At 44.8% G+C, this 24,909-nt stretch overlaps 1 long non-coding RNA gene across 2 annotated transcripts in view; it reads right to left on the reverse strand.

Moving 5' to 3' along the window:
- The window catches only part of LOC141099815 (uncharacterized), a 57,026-nt gene extending 34,748 nt beyond the window's left edge, over nt 1-22,278 (reverse strand). For both annotated transcript variants that reach the window (XR_012234530.1, XR_012234531.1), the window contains exon 1: nt 22,012-22,278. This is a non-coding gene — a long non-coding RNA (uncharacterized lncRNA). The remainder of the gene's footprint in view (nt 1-22,011) is intronic.
- Between the last annotated feature and the right edge of the window lie 2,631 nt (nt 22,279-24,909).

Raw genomic sequence — 24,909 nt, forward strand, 5'->3', positions numbered from 1 at the left:
TAAGCCCTAAAGCTTCAAAAAATGCATCCACAAACATTCTCTCAGGGGCAGAAGAGGAAAGCGAGAATGCCCAGGCTTGTGGGAACCCCCTAAGCAGGGACATCACCACCCCCACCCTCTGTTTCTCATCCCCAGAGGAGCGGGGTCTCAAAGAAAAAAAAGCTTACAGCCTTCCTTAAATGCCCTGAAATCATCCTTGTTACCAGAAAATATATCTGGCAATTTAACCGGGGATTCAGGTGGGACTAAAATGACATCTCTATTCCCCACCTGCTGGAAGCCTGCACCCCCTGAACTGAGTCCTCAACCCGCCGTTGGGACTGAGCCAGAGCTTGGTGTTCCAAACTAAGCTTCTGCAGCGACTGAGTCAAGCATTTCACCTGCTCAGATAAAGCACACATTGGGTCCATGCTGCAGAAGTGAGGAGAGAAAAAAAAATTGTAGGCCAGTTATAATGTCAAAGACACCGCACTGAACTTGCTCACTGAGCCAGTGCGCGTGTCCTGAGTAAAGCGAAAGCGTGCTCAAAGCTACCTGTGGAGCGGGCAGCAGTCGAGTAGATGCGTAATTCAGAGCCGCAGGACCTGAAGTACATGACTGCTAGAGGCGTGGCCTAAACTCCACAGAGCTAGGAGCTGCAAGACAATTCCTAGCAGAGTAACTGCGAGACAAACTTACCAGGGGGCATAGACAGGGAGAATAGTCAAGACGTAGCCAATGAGTCACACACAGAGATAGCTGCAAGGTACCAAAGGGGGCGAGCAGAGAGTAGTCAGGTCACAGGCAATGAGTCATACACAGACAATAACGCAGTACATAATCAACAGGCAAACTCACAATGGGAAACAGAGCCGGGTCAGAACCATATAAACAAGCTATAGCAACAAACAGGCACACGGGGTCAGCACACTAGGCCAATTCAAAAGTATAGCTGGCAGGGATTGAAGCTACCCAGGGGTTTATGAAGCTCTCCCAGAACCAGAAAGAGGCCACAATCATTAACCCCAAGTGTGCAGGTCAAAACCTGCACAGAGCTCCAGACATTAACCCCCGGTGTGCAGCTCAAAAACCTGCACTGGGATCATGACACTGTGTCATTAGACTTTATCTCAGCACTTCAGGTCTAGGAGTATGAGGGATCTTTACTCTCTTGTCTTATATGTTTTTTCTTGTCTGACAATAGATGTCTTTGAGTATGTGTGTATGTCCAGTCCCTAACTGAAGATTGTTGTATATTGTGTGTTTGTACTGTTACACTAGTCAAAAGTCTTTGTGACCATATGTATCTCTGTCATATCAGTAACCATATTCCTTGGGAACCTTTCTTGTTTAATACACTGTGTTGTTACATTCATCCCTTACAGGCCTTCATTGGATGGAGGTGGCAGGATATAGAAATACAAGCTGGTAAATACCTAGGACATAGTGTAATCAGTGAGGATTATTTAGATCCTGGATATTAGTAATGGTAATTGAATTGTTGCTATTGGTTTTTTTATCCTTTTGTTGACATATGAATTTCACTGATATTTGATAGACTTCTTGCAAGTGGGTAGAAATCCATTGTGCTTAAGGATTTATATTGTGTATAGTCCTCATCTTGTTTTTTGTCTTAAGAATTTCATGTAACTTCCTTATGGGACCTTATCCCATAGCTATATTTTAAAGTCTTGTCCTCATTGTATGGTAGAATTGTTATTGACCATTTCATCTGAAGACTGGAAAGTTGCTAAGATTGTACTAAGAGGGTATCCCTTTAATGAAGCAGGATATGGTCTTTTTTCATCAGGTACCCAGAGACAACAGTCTTCAGATTAAATGTGCATTATGTACCTGTTGGTCATAAACTTATAGGCCTAACTCTTACACCAAATAGAGAGTAAAAATTGTACATTCCTGAAAAAATTCCATTCAGGTTTCTCTTTAATCTTGAATAACCAGAAGGCACCACCCAAGCCGAGCAAACAGTCTTGAGGTGGTAAGATAATCTATGAACATGAGAAATGTTTGAGGCAAAAGTGGAATGTGGTTGCCTGTGGTGTTAAGAAGGGACAACTAGAAGGGGATATTAAGTATATGTGTAAAATAGACCCTGTATGAGTGAAGTACCCTGACAGATGGCATAACAGGGTTGTATTTGACAGTAAACTTACTTTGATAAAATGTGAAAATTTGGTACACAAAATGGAAAAGTGTAATGAGAGGAAACATTTAATTTGGCAAAAATAGAAATACATTTATAAAACACTGTACTTCCAGAAATAACCGTCCTTGTGGGCTGTCATAAGGTCACTTTTCATATTGATTCAGGAGCCACTAGAACTTTAGTATATCCAGAAGAGAGACCCATTATTGGACTGTCTACTGCCTGCAGAGTGGTAAAAGGAGCGAATGATCAGGCCCACAGAAAACCATTGTCTACACCAGTGGAGATACGGGACCCCGGCACAGGTAAAAGTGCAATTACACAAATTATATCTACCGTGTTGGAAGGATATGATGCAAGCACTGAGCCTGGGAATAATTCATACTGCTGAAGGACATCAGGTAAAATCCATGGCTGAGACAATGGTGCTCCAAGGGTATGGGGAACCTAGATACTTTTACAGTCTAGATCTAATAACTGCAGGACCATCCTCATTTGCTGAGTCCTTAATCAAGGAAGCAAGAGATAAGGGTACACAAATTTAGATTTTCAAACACCTCAAGAACTACACTGCAGCATGTACTATAGGTATTTTAGAGGTCCTGATGTAAAATATGAGAATATTCATGTTCTAGATTGTTCTTTGGGCACTCTATACTGGGATTAGAAAGGGAACTGTGCCATCAGTTGTAAACTGTCAGAACAAATTAATTTTTTTTTTTTTTGCTTTTTAGAGGTTATGTACCACATGTTTCCCTCTACAGATGTAAAGATAGATCATGGTATTTCCTTGGTGATTTTGTTGAAGAGTGTAAGGAAAGTAAATAATGGGAGGATTTTGGTGATGGCTCATTTTACAATGCCAGACTGCAGGCATATTCACAAGTACTAAAGTGGAACACAATTTCTAAACCCAGTGTCCACCTGAAGAAAGGCAGGGGAACAAGTAGAGAGATGTTGATCGTCTGCTAGAATTAGAGGAAGAACTGACCACATGCCCAGTATCATTGTGGCATGACCTGCAGATGTGGGATGTGGTAAATTACCATCAATAACAGTACTGTAATCACTTGTATGCTTTTGAGGATTGGTATGGATAGACCATTAATTTTAATCTTTAAAAATTCCATAATTACAGGGTCTGTACCACAGGACTGGCGTATGGCAAATGTGGTGCCAATATTCAAAAAGGGGACAAAAACTGAACTTGGAAATTATAGGCCAGTAAGTTTAACCTCAACTGTGGGTAAAATCCTGGAGGGTTTTCTAAGAGATACTATACTGGAGTATCTGAAGAATAACCTCATGACCCAATATCAACATGGGTTTACAAGGGACTGTTTCTGTCAGACTAATCTGATAAGCTTTTATGAAGAGGTAAGTTCCAGACTGGACCAAGGGAATGCAGTGGATGTGGTGTACATGTACTTTTCAAAAGCTTTTGATACGGTGCCACACAAAATGAGAACAATGGGGATAGGGGAAAAAATGTGTAAGTGGGTTAAGAGCTGGCTCAGGGATAGGAAACAAAGGGTGGGTATTAATGGAGCACACTCGGACTGGGTCACGGTTAGCAGTGGGGTACCACAGGGGTCAGTATTGGGACAGCTTCTTTTTAACATATTTATTAATGACCTTGTAGGGGGCATAGAGAGTAGAATTTCAATATTTGCAGATGACACTAAACTCTGCAGGGTAATCAATACAGAGGAGGACAATTTTATATTACAGGAGGATTTATGTAAACTAGAAGCTTGGGCTGATAAATGGCAAATGAGCTTTAATGGGGATAAATGTAAGGTCATACACTTGGGTAGAACAAACAAGATGTTTAATTATGTGCTTAATTGTAAAACACTGGGCAAAATTGTCACTGAAAAAGACCTGGGTGTATGGGTGGACGACAAACTCACATTTAGTGGCCAGTGTCAGGCAGCTGCTGCAAAGGCAAATAACATAATGGGATGCATTAAAAGAGGCATAGATGCTCATGAGGAGAACATAATTTTACCTCTATATAAGTCACTAGTGCGACCTCACTTAGAATACTGCGTACAGTTCTGGTCTCTGGTGTATAAGAAAGACATAGCTGAACTGGAGCGGGTCCAGAGAAGAGCGATCAAGGTTATTAGGGAACTGGGGGGTCTGCAATACCAAGATAGGTTATTACACTTGGGGTTATTTAGTTTGGAAAATCGAAGGCTTAGGGGTGATCTTATTACAATGTATAAATATATGCAGGGACAGTACAAAGACCTTTCTAACGATCTTCATACTCTTAGACCTTTGACGGGGACAAGGGGGCATCCTCTACGTCTGGAGGAAAGAAGGTTTAAGCATAATCACAGACACGGATTCTTTACTGTAAGAACAGTGAGACTATGGAACTCTCTGCCATATGATATTGTAATGAGTGATTCCCTACTAAAATTTAAGAAGGGACTGGATGCCTTCTTGAAAACAATAATATTACAGGTTATAAACACTAGTTTCTTTAATATTGCGTTGATCCAGGGAGCTAGTCTACTTGCCGTATGTGGAGTCGGGAAGGAATTTTTTTCCCCAATGTGAAGCTTACTGTTTGCCACATGGGGTTTTTTTGCCTTCCACTGGATCAACATGCTAGGGCAAGTTAGGATAGGATATGGGTTGAACTAGATGGACTTAAAGTCTTCCTTCAACCTTAATAACTATGTTACTATGTTACTATCTACCACTATATTGTCACAATATGGCGGAAATATCAGTGTTGGTCATTGTGATGCTTTCTAGTTACAGCAGGATCATCTTCTGAGGTTCTCCTATACTTACAATAAAATTGTGCCACCATAGTTGTAATCAGGAGTTAGGGGCCCACTCAGATGTTTGGCCCCCTTAGCTTATCCCCTAGCTATGTCTCTGCCTTTACCCTATCCTGCTATATATATCCCCCATCCAGGTATATACAGCTCTGGCAAAAATTAAGCGACCACTGCACTGTTTTATAAAAATCAGCTTCTCTACATATCTGACAGCCATTCCATTCCAGTGTCAGTTCAATGTCAACCAGAGTATACCTCATTCTACTTAATGTGCTTCTGATGATGATCACCTGAACTAAATCTTATTTGACGAAGAAAAGTATAAAAAACCCTGCTGTTGTGTTCACAATCCTCTTGCAATAGGACAAGCTGGATGGCAAAACAAGTGCTAGTAAGATCCCAAAAGTAAAAGGAATGAAAAAATAACTTTTAACCATGCCAAAGGAGTTGAAAAGTCTTGAGTGACGAAAAAAGGGCTCAATTCTGGCTTTACTGGGATACAGTGAACGTCATGTTGCCTCCATCCTTAAAATTTCTAAGACGGCAGTCAATTACAACAAGGTCAAGCAGCAAACATTGAGGACAACAAAGCTACAGACTGGCAGAGGGCGAAAACATCTTTCCACTGACCAGGATGACCGTCATCTTATTCGAATGTCACTCAGCAACCGCAGGATGATATCAAGTGACCTACAAAAGGAATGGCAAATGGCAGCTGGGGTGAAGTGCACGATAAGAACAGTTCATAACAGGCTCCTAGAGGCAGTGCTAAAGTCATATAAAGCTAGAAAAAATCCTTTCCTCAATGAGAAGCAAAGGATAGCCAGGCTGAAGTTTGCCAAAGACCATTAGGATAGGACCATAGAGGACTGGAGTAAGGTAATCCTCTCTAATGAGTCTAATTTTCAGCTTTGCCCAATACCTGGTCATCTAATGGTTAGACAGAGACCTGGAGAGGCGTACAAGCCACAGTGTTTTGCACCCGCTGTGAAATTTGTTGGAGGATTGGTGATGATCTGGGGATGCTCACAAAGGCTGGAATTGGGCAGGTTAATCTTTGCGAAGCATGTATGAATCAAGCCGCATTCAAGTTTATCCTGGAAAAACAGTTGATTCCTTCTGCTAAGGCAGGGGTGGGCAATTAATTTTCCTGAGAGGCCACATGAGGGACCGTGACTGTTGTCGAGGACCGAACCAATATGCCAAAATTAATTCTACTCAATATTAATATCAATATAATATAATTATATTATTGATAATTATATTATTAATTGTATCACTTAATAGTGAGCAGAATTAAGTATGCTGACATCCTCTAAATATCGTTTGAACCCAAGTACAGCCCCTTCTGTATATTGTATGAGCCACCCTTACATACTGTAAGAGCCCCCATACAACCTCCCTAAATACGCTGCATGAGCCCCACACAGCACCCTATATACACTGCATGAGCCCCACACAGCCTCCCTATATACACTGCATGAGCCCCACACAGCTTCTCTATATATGCTGCATGAGCCCCACACAGCTTCTCTATATATGCTGCATGAGCCCCACACAGCCTCCCTTTATACACTGCATGAGCCCCACACAGCCTCCCTATATATATATACTGCATAAGTCCCACACAGCTTCTCAATATATTCTACATGAGCCCCACACAGCCTCCCTATACATACTGCATGAGTCCACACAGCCTCCCTCTATATATTATACACACTGCATGAGCCCCACACAGCCTCCCTATATACACTGCATGAGCCCCACACAGCCTCCCTTTATACACTGCATGAGCCCCACACAGCCTCCCTATATATATATACTGCATAAGCCCCACACAGCTTCTCAATATATTCTACATGAGCCCCACACAGCCTCCCTATACATACTGCATGAGTCCACACAGCCTCCCTCTATATATTATACACACTGCATGAGCCCCACACAGCCTCCCTATATACACTACCGTTCAAAAATTTAGGGTCACTTAGGAATTTCCTTATTTTTGAAAGAAAAGCACAGTTTTTTCCAATGAAACTAACATTAGATGATTCAGAAATACACTCAATACATTGTTAATGTCGTAAATGACTATATTCTAGCTGCAAACGTCTGGTTTGTAATGCAATATCTTCATTGGTATATAGAGGCCCATTTCCAACAACCATCACTCCAGTGTTCTTATGGTACTTTGTGTTTGCTAACTGTGTAAGGCTAGTTTCACATTTGCGGTTGAATTCGCAGCGTATCTTCCGCAACCTCAAATGCATGAAAAATCACATGCAAATGCATGCAAACGCTGCGGTTTTCAGACGCATAGCTTACGCATGTGGTCAAAAAAACGCGTTTGCCTGCTTTTGCATGCATTTGCAGTTTTTTTGCGCATGGTGGAAAATTTTACAGGAGAAAAAACTAGATAAACAGACACCACCAATGGGACAACAATGGGCGTGTCTTAAGGAAAATTTATACATACCCTTTGACAGCTGAAATCTTCAGATTTTGCTCCTGTATCCTGTGTCATGATGGATCTTGGCATGGAGAGCTTTTATTTCAACCTGGATTTAAGTATAAAGCTGTTTCTTGCCTATGCGTTTGCTCGTGAGCAACAAAGAAATAGAGAAAGACGGAGAAGACGGCGTCGGCGTTATTGGAGACACCCCGTTATTGAAGTCCAGGAGAGCGGTGGAGCCTACCACACCCTATACAGCAAGCTCAATGCCACCCCGGCAAAATTTCCGGAATATACCAGAATGTCTCAAGAGACCTTCCGGGATTTGCTTGGTCGTGTCCAAGGAGCCATCCGGAGACAGGACACCCAGCTAGAGCAATTCCTGCAGAAGAACGTCTCATGGTCACATTAAGGTACGTAATAATTCTAAACAAACGCCTGTCATAATTATTATTGTTCTGCTTTGTATAAATTTTTTTCAACGTTATCTGTTTAGCTTCTTAATTTTTTCTTTCTCTGTTTGGCAGATTCCCGGCTACCAGAGAGACACTTTCATCGCTCCATTTTCAGTACCGGCTAGGAATTTCCACCCTCTCTGGAATTGTTGCGGACATCTGCTGGGCTTTGTGGAACGTTCTCCGGGATGAATTTATCCCCCTACCCACCGCGGAAATGTGGATGGAAATTGCCGTCAAATTCTGGCGAGTGTGTAATTTCCCCAACTGTTTGGGAGCAGTGGATGGAAAGCACCAAACCCGCCAAAACCAGATCGGAGTACTTTAACTACAAAAAATATTTTTCTGTAGTGCTCATGGCCAGAGCAGTTGCAGACTGTCACTTTATCGCAGTGGACATTGGAAATTCTGATATGGGCAGACGCTTGTATGGAAAAAAATTTAATTTACCCCTGCCACGACCTCTCCCCAATGCTCAAAGCCCACCGATGCCGTTTGTTATGGTTGGGGATGAGGCCTTTCAGATGTGTGAAAAGCTACTGAAGTCATATTCCAGTCGGGAGTTGAACCACACTAAAAGGATTTTTAACTACAGACTGAGCAGGGCCCGAAGAACAGTTGAGTGTTCCTTTGGGATTCTTGTCTCAAAATGGCGCATTCTTGGGACAGCCATTAATCTAAAAATGGAGACAGTTGATGAGGTGGTCAAAGCCTGTGTGGTTATCCACAATTACATAATGTCTAAGGAGCGACCAAACATTGAACTGGATGAACCAGTAGCAAACCCATTGCCAGATTACCAGCATCACCCTCTTCGGTCAACAGTTGAAGTTGCACACATGAGGAACCAATTTGCTGCATACTTTGTTTCTGAAATCAGACATGTGGAATGGCAAGATGATATGGTGTAAAATGTTCTGTTGGGTTTGGGTATGTACCAGTCATGTTTAAAATGTTCCTAATGTTTGTTGTTAATAAATAAAAAATTTTTATACCTGTACCGAGTCTCCTATGTGTTTAATCTCAAAACCCACTTATTATGTGAATGGTATAGTTGACGTCATTACATCCTGCATCTCTTCTGCAGTATCTATTGTACGCAGACTGAAGAGATGATGGAGGCATAATACAAGGCATATTTATACTCACCTGAACAGGTATCAGAAATAGTGAATTCATGATGCTGGGTTTTTGTGCATCATGAACTCACTATTTCTGACACATGGCCTGGTGAGTATAGATATGCCTTGTATGACCGCCATCGTCTCTTCATTCTTTTAAATAGACGTAGACTGGTGACAATTTATATATTCACAAGGCCATGTGTCAGAAATAGTGAGTTCATGATGCTTAAAAACCCAGCATCATGAATTCACTATTTCTGACACCTGTTCAGGTGAGTGTAGATATGCCTTGTATTACCTCCATCGTCTCTTCAGTCTGTTTTAAATAGATTACATAGACTGAAAAGACAATGGAGGTAATACAAGGCATATCTATACTTACCATGCAATTTTGCAGAAATAGTGAGTTCAGGATGCTGGGTTTTGTGCATTCTGAATTCACTATTTCTGACAGCTGGCCAGGTGAGTATAGATACAGTATGCCTTGTATTACCTCCATTATCTCTTCAGTGACCTCCATTATCTCTTCAGTGTGGGTCACATACATTAAGCAGACTGAAGAGATGCTGGAGAAAATACAAAGTGATATTAGTTTTTGACAACTCATAGCGCCACAGACACAAGAAGCAAAGATGCAGTTTTCAAGCTGTGTCACTCCTAGAACTATGTGATGTCAAATACTTAAAGTGTACGGAGCAGTGTTTTTACAGCACACGGTGTGTGTTGTCGGCAGCTAAATACACAAATAACCAAACAGGGGCAAAAAAACAATAAATGTATTTACTATATAAAAAATTAACTGTGACAGCTGGGGGTAGAGTGACGTAACCGGGGGCTCATTGAGTTGGGACGCCTGGCTGGGTAAAGACAATGCAGGGGTTGCAGGAGAAGGGGCGATCAAACTAGTGGGGTCAGCGAGGTCATGGATGGTACTGGAGACATGGGACAGGAGAGACACACTGGTAGGGAGAGACAAACCTGACATCACAGACACATTGGGAGGTGAGGGGGGAGGGAGTGTGAGAGTCCTTGGTTTTTTTTCCCTCTTTTGTTGGGATCTGCGCTGGTTTCTGGGGAGCCTGGGTGTGTTGTCTTCATGCGGCCGCGGCCTGGTGGATGGCCTGGAGGGTCTGGGTGCTGCTGCTGCTGTGACATGGTGCTGAGGGCCAGCCTGTCAAGGTCCGGGTGCTGCTGATGCATGGTGGTGGTGAAGGTCGTGGCAGGGTCCGGGTGCTGCTGCTGCACACTGGTGGTGGTGGAGGATGTCCTGCCAGGGTCCGGGTACTGTTGCTGCATGCTGGTGGCGGTGGAGGATGTCCAAGCAGGAGCAGCACTTGGCATGGATCGTGGCAGTGGGCTGTCCAACAGCACTCGGCATGGTGGTGGCGCTGTAGTGGTGTTCGGCAGGGCTTGGAATGGTGGTGGCCGTGCAGTGGTATGCAGCAGAGCTCGGCATTGAGGTCAAGCATGTCAGTGATGGCACAGGTGGAAATGCCACCACTGACTGCTGAAAATATCTGCTGCATAGCCTGCACATAAGCAGCATTTCAGGCCTGCATGACATTCAGCTGGAAATCAGGAATAAGGTGTTCCGACATGCCCTGTGCAATTTGATTGAAAAAGTGATGTGCTGGCCTCTGGAGGTTGGCTTACACTTGGTCAAGGCTTTGGTTGACATCCTGGATAAGTGTCTTCATAAGGTTGAAGCCATTATCCAATCTGTCTCCCATCGCCTTGAGTCCATTCAGAAAGATCGAGCTCAAGTGCAAAAACTCGGGCATGACTGTCCTGTCCGAGGCCTTCTGCCGCTGGCAGGGATACACTGACAGGGGCGGACTGGCCCACAGGTAGATCGGGGAAATCCCCGGTGGGCCCCGACCATTGTTGGCCACGCCCCCGAAGCCCCACCCCCTACCCCCCCCTGGGGCCCCCGTCCGGTAATGACAGTACACACTGTCTCATATCGGCGCACTGCCGATATGATCAGTGAGTCAGTGACACAGCACACAGGGAATGTGATCATGTTCTGTTCCCCCTCTTTGCAGCGGCTTCCACACAGTGCTGCTGCTGCTGCCGGGAGCTCTGAGTCTCCTCTGCGCAGCGCGACACTGCCTTGCCCGGCACATGCGCACAGGAGACAGTTTCGGCGGCGATGAGTCATGACTGTCTGCTTCCTGCTTCCTGTGCCGCGGCTGCCGGCACTCGCTGTGTCGCACTGCGGAGGAAGAACCCGGCTGCCTGAAGGAGAAAAACCATGGCAGCATGATTGATGAGTATGGAAGGCGGGGGGCCGGGTGAAGGGTGAGCAGGGGGGGATTGGGGGAGGGTGTTGGTGCTGGTGGTGACTCTGAGTGTGGTGGGTGACTGAGGGGGCCCATGATCTGTTCTGCCAGTGCCATAAATGATGGGCTCCTCAGTCACCTCACCAGCCTGGGACCAGGGTCAGGGTCCCAGACAGTGCTCCAGCCCCCACATTCCTTCTGTCCTGCTGGCTGGGGGCCTGTAGTGCAGTGGTGACTGAGGGGGCCCATGAGCAGGCCCCAGCAGTGTCATGCAGCGGGCCCCAGCAGTGGCATACAGCGGGCCCCAGCAGTGGCATACATCGGGCCCCAGCAACATCGGGCCCCAGCATTGGCATACATCGGGCCCCAGCAGTGGCATACAGCGGGCCCCAGCAACATCGGGCCCCAGCAGTGGCATACATTGGGCCCCAGCAGTGGCATACAGCGGGCCCCAGCAGTGGCATACAGCGGGGCCCCTCACACACCATACATGTAAGCTGACAGTTCTCCCTATTGATATAGTATTCTTTTTTAGAAGCAAATGCAAAGTCTCTATTTTGTGGCAGCTGGAGTATGTTTGGCTGAATATTGTGTATCCATACTGATTCTATATGCTACAATATAAGTTTGACATGGCTTTATGAAGTACAAGTGCATAGGCTCGTATGCTAAGATTGTACTTAGGCCGGTTTCATACCACGTTTTTTGCCCTGTAAGGCTGTGTCCGGTGCTTTGCAGGAGGCACTGGACAGAGCCTGACAGCTCCAGACAAATAGAACCAGAGGGTTATTATGCCCCCCAGTCCTGTTTGTAGCCGGATTCTACAGAACGCAGCTGAGGAAGCTGTCCCCTGCTGAAATGGTGCTAAACCTCTTCACATGAGACAGCTCCCCAGTGCTAAAGTTCAGCAGAGCTCACGCTGAACTGCAGCAGCCGGAGTCTGGGAACATGACAGATTCTCTGTCAGATCGGTTGCCCCATAGAATCCCATGTTGAGGGGCGCCGGATCGCTGTCGACCCGTAAGAATATGGCAGGGTCCAGTTTGCTTTAATTTTTCGGCCCAGACACAAAAATGCTGCAAGCTCCATTTTTGTGTCCGGGGCAAAAATCGTTTGCAGCCTGATGATGCCGGACAGGGACAAAACCGGATGGCAAATAACTGCCATCCAGTCCTGTCTGGCACCATAGGTCTGTATTGTGTGAAAATCGGGTCCGAGGTGTCAGGTTGACATCGGACAGCCCCGGACCTGATCCTGCCGTGGTGGGAAACTGATTTTATTCGTGAGAATCCACTAATTAGTTATAACTTACATTACCTTTTCGTCAATAGGAAGAAGACAGCGCAATGTCTTCTAAAAGAAATTCTGATTCAAAAGACAAGGCAGAAGAAGAGGGTGGCAAAAAAAAAAATATATAAATCTGGTGCAATAAAGAGACAGGAGACATCAAGAAAGGGGCTAGCCAAAGCCAGTTTAGCACCATGACAGCAGAGGTTATGGCAACCAAGAGGTGTTGCCAGTGAAACATTTGTGCAGCAAACAGCCTCAACCTCGGACGTTGCTACTAGTCAACCTGAGGTATTGCCAGATGAAGCTACTACTGTAGATGCAATATGTGATGCAAAAGAACCTTACACATCACATACAGTTAAACAGTATTGCACAGATGAAACTTGTGAGCCAATAAGTGACTCCGATTCAGAGAGTTCTGCTTCAGCCTATGATGTCATATCCTCAGATGTGTCTTCATTGTCTGACACTTGCATTGCTTTTAGAGCACCAGATCAGATGAGCAGTTTAACTGCAAAGCTGCACTTTATGAATAAACATCCAATTCAACCATCATCCGATGCAACCCATACATTGCCATTCCATGCACACAAAGTTTACTTCAGAGCTGTACCAGGCGGTAGTGCCATTCAAAGAAAATGGCTTTCTTACTGTGCACAAAGTCAAAAGTTATTTTGCTCTACTTGCATGGCATTTTGTAGCAACAGAAGAAGCCATTTTATTAATGGCTGGGTAGTTGATAAAACACATGTGTATGATCGCATAAAGGAACATGAGGAATCGATCCTACATCAGTCATCTGCAACAGCCTATTTGTCTGCTGAAAAAAAAAAAGACATTGAAACAATGATCAATATAAATTTAGTCAATAAAAACAAAGAAAAAATACAACAAAATAGAACAGTTGACATTATACTCTGCATAGCCAAACTAAACCTTGCGTACAGAGGAAAGGAAGAAGCTGCTCATTCTTTGCTAAATCCTGATCTAAATCATGGAAATTTTCTAGAGATAGCACTGCTTATTAGCAAGTGTGATAGTATACTGAAAAAACATGTAGATGACGTTGTGGCAATTAGTGAGAAACAAAAAAAGCACACCCACATAGCAAAGGACGTGGTGGTTTGGTGACATTTTTAAGTAAGACTTCAGTCAACCGTCTAATTGTAATAATGGGAAAAATGGTGAAAGACCAAATAAGTCTCAATGTGAAAAATGCTGTTAAGTTCAGTGTGGAAATGGACAGCACACAAGATGTTTCTGTTCAAGAACAGTGCAGCATAATTTTGCGTTATGTGAAGGACAGGACGGTACATGAAAGACTCTTTTCTCTAATTAATGTCAGTAGCACAACTGGGCAAGATCTTTTCTCAGGAATGAAAGAACAATTAGATACGTTTTCTTTGAGTGTTACCAATATTGTTGGTTGTTCTTTTGATGGAGCTGCTAATATGAGTGGATGCTACAATGGTGTACAGGCCCACATAAAGACCATGTCATGCAACTCTGTGTTTACTTAGTGTTATGCGCATATACTTAACCTGGTCATTGTTGATGCTACAAAATCTGCCTATCAGGTAAAATCATTCTTTGGCCTTTTAGAGAAGACAGCTGTCTTTTTCTCAGAATCCTATAAAAGATCTGGTGTATGGACTCAACATGTTAGATCACAGACTGAAGGTCATGACAAATTGGCTAGACTTAAGAAAATTGCTGACACTCGCTGGTGGAGCAAACCAAGGGCTTTGCATATCATTTTTGGATCCTACCATGACCAATTGAGGCAACTGTACAGCACATTATTGTACTGCTTGCATTACATTTCAACTTGCCCAACTTTTGATGACAAAGCAATAACTGAGGCAACTAATCTACTTCACTGCTGGACAAAGTATGAAACCTTGCTTGTTGCATTTTTGTTTATGCAAATTTTTGAAATTGCTAATCCGATTTCTGATTACCTCCAAACTCGTGGACTGGATGTTTTACAGGCATGGCGCATGATCGAAAGTGCCAGAATTCAGATCTTTAGGCTCAGGGATTCCTTCTCTGACCTTATTAAAACAGTCAATTCGTTTATGGAAAATGTAGATTCTACACTTGACGAACAGTCAATCAATGTTATTATTGAAAAAGCCTTACCCCAGAAAAGAATAGGTAGAAAAAAAATTATGCCTGGTGAGTTAGCAAAGGATGAGCCTTCTTCTGACCCCCTGAAAAGCTTTCAGCATCATGTTTTTTATGTTGTCATTGACCAGGCAACAATGAGCATTGAAAACAAATTCTCAAAAAACAAAAACCTGATTCAAGATCTAGCGTACTTTGACCCCAGACAGTTTGACCGTATTAGCTATACTGACATTCCATCAGAGGCTTTGCAGACTGTAGCTACACTGGCTGAAGTTGATGTTATTCAACTTAAAGTTGAGCTAGTTAGTTTTAAAGAAAACTATTCTGCTCTCAAAAATCCATGCCCTCCTATGGATGAAATCACACATGAAATAGAGGATGATGAAGAGGAGATCATTGATACCAAAAAGTTAGCTTGTGAAAACTGTCTTTCCTGCTGCTACAGACTTTTATATGACTACAATTTACATTCTGCTGCTTACACAAACCTTTTTGCCGTTTACAAGACACTTCTTACATTAGCTTGCACCCAGGTTTCATGTGAAAGAGTGTTTTCAAAGCTGAAGATTGTAAAAAATCGTCTGAGGTCTTCGATTGGACAGGAGCTTTTAGAGTCACTCCTTCTGTTGAACATTGAGTATGACATTTCAAGGAACTTAGACTATGATGACATTATTAATACATATGCAATGTCATCTTCTGTTCTGAAAAAAAAACTTTTGTAATTTTGCTGCTGCATGACCGTTGTGTGTTTATTTGTTGTTATAGGTCCTTTCAATATACGACTGGGTTCACGCTACCATTTTTAGCAGGTTTTATCGGCATCCGCTTAAAACTTAGAATGTTTTCCAGAAGCGCATAAGCGCTAAAGAGCTCTTTAGCGCTTATGCGCTTCTGGAAAAGATTCTACGTTTTTAGCAGATGCCGATAAAACCTGCTAAAAATGGTAGTGTGAACCCATAAAAATTGAATGGTATTGTATTATAGATGAGAGGAAAACGTGCAATACAAACTTCCAAAATGCCTATAGAATTCATTAAGTTTTCCGAGTGGGGCAAGTTTGGTACTGCTACAATGATGCTGGCTGCTGGGATACTAGATAGATGCAGGTTCAATTTGTGGCACTTATACTTTAAGAGAATGTACCTTGAAAGTATTTATTGTTCTGTTATGGCACTTTATCCCACACTGATGTGAATAAGACACCAGTGTGTCCTCTTTTGCCAGAGTGTTTCTATAGTTTGTTATTTATTCATTTTATTGGTTATTTATTAGTTAATAAAGTTAATTAATTTTGAAAGATTTGTGGACTTATGTTATTTTTATATACAGTACGGTAACTGCATGGGGCTGGTGGGCCCCAAGATTGAGTTCTCCTGGTGGGCCCCAGGTACTCCAGTTCGGCGCTGTACGCTGAAAAAGAAATGGCAGAGGCCTGGGACAGGGCAACACCTGATGGACCAGCTTCCTGTTCTCCAGTCTGTGTTGCTGGCCCACTTGCTGCTTTGATGGTGGATAGCTGGGACGGGTCCGTGGCTGTTCAATGAAGGACCGCTCCGGAACCAGGCTCAAGGGTGCAGCACTAGGTGCTGTGAAAAGAAAGAAAAAACAATAGTACCAAACATTTACAATAGTAAAAGCGCCAATTCCTGTGGAATAGAAAAATACAGATTAGGCAGTGCAACACAATCCAACAGACCACAAAAATACTTACGTTCTCTGGGCAAGGACCAGTCTCAAAAATGCCAGCATGCAGTGGTATTTATACAGTCATGGCCAAAAGTTTTGAGAATGACACGAATATTAATTTTTACAAAGTCTACTGCTTCATTTTTTCTAATGGCAATTTGCATATACTCCAGAATGTTATAAAGAGTGATCAACTTAACATCATTTACTTGCAAAGTCAATATTTGCCTAGAAAATGAACTTTATCCCCCAAAACACATTTCAACATCATTGCAGCCCTGCCTTAAAAGGACCAGCTAACATCGTTTCAGTGATTGCTCCATTGACACAGGTGTGGGTGTTGATGAGGACAGGGCTGGAGATCAATCTGTCATGATTAAGTAAGAATGACACCACTGGACACTTTAAAAGGAGGCTGGTGCTTGGCATCATTGTTTCTCTTCTGTTAACCATGGTTATCTCTAAAGAAACACGTGCAGTCATCATTGCACTGCACAAAAATGGCCTAACAGGGAAGAGTATCGCAGCTAGAAAGACTGCACCTCAGTCAACAATCTATCGCATCATCAAGAACTTCAAGGAGAGAGATTCCCTTGTTGCCAAAAAGGCTCCAGGGCACCCAAGAAAGACCAGCAAGCGCCAGGACCGTCTCTTAAAAGTGTTTGAGCTGCGGGATTGGGCTACCAGCAGTGCAGAGCTTGCTCAGGAATGGCAGCAGGCAGGTGTGAGTGCATCTGCACGCACTGTGAGGTGGAGACTCTTGGGCAAGGCCTGGTCTCAAGGAGGGCAGCAAAGAAGCCACTTCTCTCCAGAAAAAACATCATGGACAGACTGATATTCTGCAGGAGGTACAGGGAGTGGACTGTTTTGGACTGGGGTAAAGTCATTTTCTCTGATGAATCCCCCTTTTCGATTGTTTGGGACATCTGGAAAACGGCTTATTCGGAGAAGACGAGGTGAGCGCTACCACCAGTCTTGTCTCATGCCAACTGTCAAGCATCCTGAAACCATTCATGTGTGGGGTTGCTTCTCAGCCAAGGGAATGGGCTCTCTCTCAGTCTTGCCTAAAAACACAGCCATGAAAAAAGAATGGTACCAGAATGTCCTCCGAGAGCAACTTCTCCCAACCGTCCAAGAGCAAGTTGGCGATCAACAATGCCTTTTTCAACATGATGGAGCACCTTGCCATAAAGCAAAGGTGATAACTAAATCGCTCAGGGAACAAAACAGAGATTTTGGGACCATGGCCTGGAAACTCCCCAGATCTTAATCCCATTGAGAACTTGTGGTCAATCATCAAGAGACAGGTGGGCAAACAAAAACCTTCAAATTCAGACAAAATAAAAGCATTGATTTTGCAAGAATGGACTGCTATCAGTCAGGATTTGATCCAGAAGTTGATTGAGAGCATGCCAGGGAGAATTGCAGAGGTCCTGAAGAAGAAGGGTCAACAATGCAAATATTGACTTGCTGCATTAACTCATTCTGTCAATATAACCTTTTGTTACTCATAATATGATTGCAATTATATTTCTGTATGTGATAAAAACATTTGACAAACACACATAAAAACCAGAGGGCAGCAGATCATGTGAAAATATAATATTTGTGTCATTCTCAAAACTATTGGCCATGACTGTAGTTTCTGATCCTTGCTCCAGAACCTCTGGGAACCCGGGGCTCCTGATGAAGGTCCTTGTTGAAGCGATCCTTCATCGAACGCCAACGTGTTTTGACTTTAAGCACTGTAAAAAAAAAATTTAGCCACTGCACTTTTGGCCGGGATCACACAAGTGTGTGTGATGAGAGAAACTCTCAGGAGTTTCTCGCATCACACACAGTTGTGTGATCCCGGCCAAGGTCAGTTCTGCATCACACAGCATTTAATGCTTTCGAAATGCCTTGCGGACCCGATCCGGGGCATTGTCCCATCCATCATCGCTTGGGCCACCTCATTCCATAGTCGCCGGATCCACACGTAGTCCGAGTGCTGCGGAACCCGGGTGTCCCACAACGGGACTCACTCATGGATCAGGGATATGAGAATGTCATTATCAATGAGGTCTTCATCCCGTTCTGAAACCTAGAAAAGAAAGAAAAACATTAATGTTGGAGAGATTAAAAAAAGGAAAAGAAAGAAAACTACAGAGACAGAAAACAGGCAAGAATAAGTAAAGTCAAGAAAAAAAAAGAACAACAGTAGTCAAGACCAAAAAGAGATAGAAAGAAGCAAAGTGAAGAAATGAACAGGCAAGAATAGTACAGTCAGGATACAATAAACAGAGCACAAATAGTCAGGTATACTTACATGCCGCCTAGCCACCCGAACTTGTCCTTGCTGCCCCTGTTTGGCCTCTGCTGCAGTTGAAGAACTGTTCTGAAAAAGAAAAAAAAATTTTGCCACATGTGTAGATGTTACAGAGAATACTTACCAATCTGTAGAGGTGAGTACTCACTTCACTTTCCTGTGCAGCATGTTCAGGGACAGGGCGCTCCTCTGAAGAGGAAGGTGAAGACATTCTGATGAATGCTGCAAGAAAAAAGAGACAGAAATTATTAGTACATATAAAGAGAGATAAAAGAAAATATAGACATTGGCTTTTATACTCACATTGTTCAAAGTGGAGAGTCTTCACAGGTCAGAGCTTCTTCTTTGCTTGTTTGCAGTCTGAGGAGTTGTGGACTGCCAATGCACACTCCCTCTTTTTTATCTATCTTTGTGTGGGGGGTGGCTAATTAGTGTCTACACAGGTTTATTCAGGAAAAACACGTGTTCACAAATGCACACGCGTGTGCTTGCGAATGCATGTGTTCGCATAGACTGCAATGCATTGTTTAGACGCATTACTTCCGCAAACAACCGCATACTTTTCTAGGCAGCAAACTGACGCCTACAAAATTGCAACATGTTGCGTTTACCGCACCCAGCCGCAGACGACGAAACGACGCATGTGTCGTCAAACGCAGCAAAAAGCATCCAATCGCATGTACCTGCGTCCCCAATGTTAAAGATAGGAAAACAAGATGCATACGGAAGTATGAGGTAGAAACACTGCGGACACAACCGCAAATGTTAAACCAGCCTAAGAAGGCTAATGGATGGTTAGAATACCCTTGTAAACCCTTGTGCAAGTATGTTAGCACAGCTTAAAACAGATTGGCTGATTAGAGAAGCTATAAACCTGACTTTCCTTTGCGCTCATTGAGATTCTGGAGCATTACATTTGTTGGTTCCATTAAACTCTCAAAATGGCCTGAAAAAAAGAACTTTCATGTGAAACTCAACAGTCTCTTCTTGTTCTTAGAAATGAAGGCTATTCCATGCGACAAATTGCCAAGAAACTGAAGATTTCCTACAACGGTATGTACTACTCCCTTCAGAGGAGAGCACAAACAGGCTCTAACCAGAGTAGAAAGAGAAGTGGGAGAACCTGCTGCACAACTGAGCAACAAGACAAGTACATTAGAGTTTGTAATTTGAGAAATCGACGCCTCACAGGTTCTCAACTGGCAGCTTCATTAAATAGTACACGCAAAACGCCAGTGTCAATATCTATAGTGAAGAGGCGACTCCGGAATACTGGCATTTAAGGGCAGAGTGGCAAAGAAAAAGCCATATCTGAGACAGGCTAATAAAAGGAAAAGATTAATATGGGCAAAAGAACACAGACATTGGACAGAGGAAGATTGGACAAAAGTGTTATGGACAGACGAATCTAAGTTTGAGGTGTTTGGATCACACAGAAGAACATTTGTGAGATGCAGAACAACTGAAAAGATGCTAGAAGTGTTAGGGACAGCGGAACGCACTAAATATTAAACAGAAAGTGCATTCGCTGCCCGGGGTCCACCGTGCAGAGGTGTTAAACTGCTGCTATATAATGGCAGACGCGCTATATGGCGGTGTAGCACACGCGGGTTATACGTCCCCCGATGTGCGCTGGCGACCTCTGTCACAGAGACGCCTAAGGTATAAACATAAATGCCGAGCCTGTTGACCTCACAGGTCTCAGCGGTGTGCACACACGGTATACAGTCACAGGACTAGGCCCAAGACTCAGGGTCAATGTCCGTCTAAACCTACCGTGCTTGTGGCGTTGCTACCGCGGACGCCAACAAGTGCTGCTGACTGCAGCGCGGCGACCGACCCAGCCGCCACATGACAATGCCCAAGAGGGGGCGCACTGTCGGACGCTAGTGCTGTAAGATGTTAAATGTGGCCTGTAGCGCGCCACTGACTGGCACTGACTCTATTACTAAGTCCCTATCCACACACTTAATATCAGAGGGAGGGGATCTTAATGAGTCATTCGCAGGCACATGCATTCATCATCATTCACACAGATAGCAATTAGAGTCTATACTAGCGCGTGGCCACTCGGCCATGCGGGCCTTTTATAGCTGTGCGCTTTTCAACCTTCCAGATCTCTGAGATGGACCAATCAGATCCGGAGAAGGACCTGAGCATGTGACTCCCGATCTCCAATGAGAGATCGTCTCATGAGCATGCCCAGTAGCGCGATGAGAGGACTTAGTCTCTGGAGTGACTTGCTGCAGGACAGCCTGCGTTGCTATTGCTGACCCAGAGGTGGCAGCAACAACCAGTCCTACAGAGCTGGTCTGAGCAGAGCGTCTGGGACGCCGAGATTGCTGTGCAGACTCCTGAGCGGTCGGCGGAGAATGGGAGACCGCTGGATTCAAGGCTCTAGATTACCACTGTGCAGCTGCAGGAATCCGGCGCCTAACAAGAAGAGTGCCTGACACCATCTGTCAAGCATGGTGGAGGTAATGTGATGGTCTGGGTTTGCTTTGGTGCTGGTAAAGTGGGAGATTTCTACAAGGTAAAAGGGATTTTGAATAAGGAAGGCTATCACTCCATTTTGCAATGCCATGCCATACCCTGTGGACAGCGCTTGACTGGAGCCAATTTCATCCTAAAACAGGACAATGACCCAAAGCACACCTCCAAATTATGCAAGAACTATTTAGGGAAGACGCAGGCAGCTGGTATTCTATCTTTATTGGAGTGGCTAGCGCAGTCACCAGATCTTAACCCCATTGAGCTGTTCTGGGAGCAGCTTGACCGTATGGTACGCAAAAAGTGCCCATCAAGCCAAACCAAATTGTGGGAGGGGCTTCTGGAAGCATGGGGTGAAATTTCTCCAGATTACCTCAGGAAATTAACTGCTAGAATGCCAAAGGTCTGCAATGCTGGATTTGCTGCAAAGGGAGAATTCTTTGACAAAAGCAAAGTTTGAAGGAGAAAATTATTATTTCAAATAAAAAAATTTTTTTGAACTTTGTCAATGTCTGGACTAGATTTTTAATTAATTTGGCAACTCATTTAATAAAAGTATGAGTTTTCATGGAAAACACAATATTGTCTGGGTGACCCAAAACTTTTGAACGGTCACTGCATGGGCCCCACACAGCCTCCCTATATACACTGCATGAGGCCCACACAGCCTCCTCATATACCGCACAAGCCCTAAACAGCCTCCCAATGTGTCGCACAAGGCCCCCATAGCCTCTCTGTCACGCCGTTCTGTTTGTATTTGGTTGTCTGCGTGACAATGCATGTTTTTTGCTTTAACCCCTTACTCTTTTCCCCCTAATTGAGCTGGGATACTGCTGGCTTTTACCTGTATGGAGCCTGCTCGGTTCCCTGCTCTGCTGTGTAGCTGAACATGTGGTGTTGGGTCTTTGCTCTGCTGCTTGACCATTCGCATGTGCGGTCCCTGGTCGCTGCTGTGGAAGCTGTCCGCGGGTTGTGAGGTCATTTGCAGCTGGTGCAAGACTTTCCACGTGTGTCTTGGCTGGCAGCCATGGCCAGGTGCTCTAAGCTGCAGTTCCTGCACTGATTGTGCTGCAATGGTTTCTGTGTGTGCTTAGGGCGTGCACAGCCACAACTTCCCTGCTTTTATCATGGCTAGTGTGTGTACTTCAAATGCTGTCCCCAGCCAATTGCTGAGGGGTAGCTCCTTTATAAACTTACCCTGCCCTATGGGTGGGGCAAGAGCTACTCACAAAGCTCCTGGACTTTGCCATGTGTGTCTTGTGTCTGTGGACCTCATCTGTCTCGGTTATGGTACCAAATTCCCTGCCTTGATTCCTGCTTTATCCTGTTCCCTCGCCCTGCCCTGGAGGCGGTATATCCAGGCCTGAATCCTTGATCCTGTACCTGTCCTGTACATGACCCTGTCTAAATTCGCCCTGCCCTGGAGGCGGTGTATCCAGGCTTGAATCCTTGATCCTATACCTATCCCGTACCTGACTATGTCTGAACAGTCTGCTGTGTTATGTTCCTGGAATCCCTCTGTGTTTGGAGCCCCGCACCCAGTGACTCTGAGACTCTGGTAACCGGTGTTCCTGCTGAGCATCTACTATGCTGTGCTCTGACTACCATGCGGTGCAAGCTCCATGCAGGCCCAGGAATCCTGCGGTGTTAGCACCATCACACTTGAGTTCCTTCCTAGGTCCGATGCCTGGAGCCTGTCGACCGCAGTCTGGAACCTGATGACGGCTGCCTGGAGCCTGGAGCTGGATGACTGCAGTGGTGCCTGTAAGTCGTGTTGGATGTCCGGAACCAAACTACTCCCGTCTGATGTCTGCCGGTGACTCTGATGTCCTGTGGGTGATCCTGATGACCTCGTGTGTCCTGATGACCTCGTGTGTCCTGATGACCTCGTGTGTCCTGATGACCTTGTGTGTCCTGATGTCCTGATGACCTCGTGTGTCCTGATGACCTCGTGTGTCCTGATGACCTCGTGTGTCCTGATGACCTCGTATGTCCTGATGACCTCGTGTGTCCTGGATTTGTCTATGTGCGTGACTTTACTTTAAGTAAACTTTACTTTATTTATACCTGAAGTTGTGCGGTGTCATCAAGTCCTACGTGTCCTTGTCCACATGCTCAGCTGCCACAGAATCCCGGTCGCTGCCCTTCCCTAGTTCGGGTAGGCCCGGGGCCCCCTCTGTGGTATAGAGGGTCCATATTGCGTCCCTGGGGGACGCCCGCCCCCTCGCTGTCGGCGTGAAGGCGCCTGCTGGGCAGCGTCTGCGGCCACAGTCGTGACACTCTCCTTGTGCCGCACGACACCCCCATAGCCTCCCCGTGTGCCGCACGACACCCCCATAGCCTCCCCGTGTGCCGCACGACACCCCCATAGCCTCCCCGTGTGCCGCACGACACCCCCATAGCCTCCCCGTGTGCCGCACGACACCCCCATAGCCTCCCCGTGTGCCGCACGACACCCCCATAGCCTCCCCTTGTGCAGCACGACACCCCTATAGCCTCCCCTTGTGCAGCACAACACCCCCATAGCCTCTCCTTGTAAAGCTCAACATCCCCATAGCCTCCCCTTGTAAAGCTCAACACTCTCATAACCTCCCCTTGTAAAGCTCAACACTCCCATAGCATCCCCTTGTAAATCTCAACACCCCTATAGCATCCCCATGCCCACCCATACATCCCATACACATGAAAAAAAATGAACACCACATACTCACCTTTGTCCCGTTCCCTGGCGCTCTGCTTGTCTCCCTGTCTCCGGTGCACTGACTCTCAGCACCACAGCACACAGCTTACGCAATGACATGACGTCATCGTGTCAGCTGTTTCACACTCTGATTGGTGGAGGAAGTGGCTGGAGGCCCCTCCTCCACCAATGCAGACAGCGAGCGGGTGGACATGGTGCGGCCAGCAGTTTTCCAGCTGTGATTAAAAATCATGGTTATTCCACAAAATATTGATTTCTGAACTCTTTCTGAGTTAAAACATTAGTATTGTTGTTTCTAAATGATTATGAACGTGTTTTCTTAGCTTTATTTGAGGTCTGCAAGCACTGCATTTTTTTGTTATTTTTACCATTTCTCATTTTCTGAAAATAAATACAAAATTTAGTGCTTGGAAATTCGAAGACATGTTGTCAGTAGTTTATAGAATAAAAGAGCAATTTACATTTTACTCAAAAAATATACCTATAAATAGAAAAATCAGACAAACTGAAAATTTTACAGTGGTCTGTTAATTTTTTCCAGAGCTGTATAGTAGGATGGCTCTAGTTCCCCCATATAAATATTAGGAAGACCCCCAGTTCCCCCCATGGACAGTTTTATGGCCCCAGTTCTCCCCATATATATATACAGGGGTGAACCTAGCCTATCCGCTGCCTGTGGCGAACAGCAAAATGACGCCCCCCCCCACCCCCGCACACAAAGTAAATTTTCATATCTATCCTGTAAAACTGAGTACAATAGTGGACATTTTGATTTAGATAAATAGAAAAAAAAGGTGTCCAAACACAAGTATGTCAGTGTGACGTTTAGGAGCAGGTTACGTCCGAGAGTGGACCCTCTGGATCGCGGATCTGGAGCCCCTGGGGCCGAGCACGCCAGGTGAAGACCGACTCCTATAGAGGGATCGTTTGGGACAGGACCACAGGGGACAGAAGCACGACAGCCGGTACCAAGAGGGATGGCTCAAAGGACAATAAGGCAAAGGGAGATTGACAGAACCTAGGAACTAGAGCAGGGGTTCC

This window comes from Dendrobates tinctorius, unplaced genomic scaffold (assembly GCF_039654945.1).
Source record: "Dendrobates tinctorius isolate UK_male_01 unplaced genomic scaffold, ASM3965494v1 ptg000102l, whole genome shotgun sequence".
NCBI classification, from domain to species: Eukaryota; Metazoa; Chordata; class Amphibia; order Anura; family Dendrobatidae; genus Dendrobates; species Dendrobates tinctorius.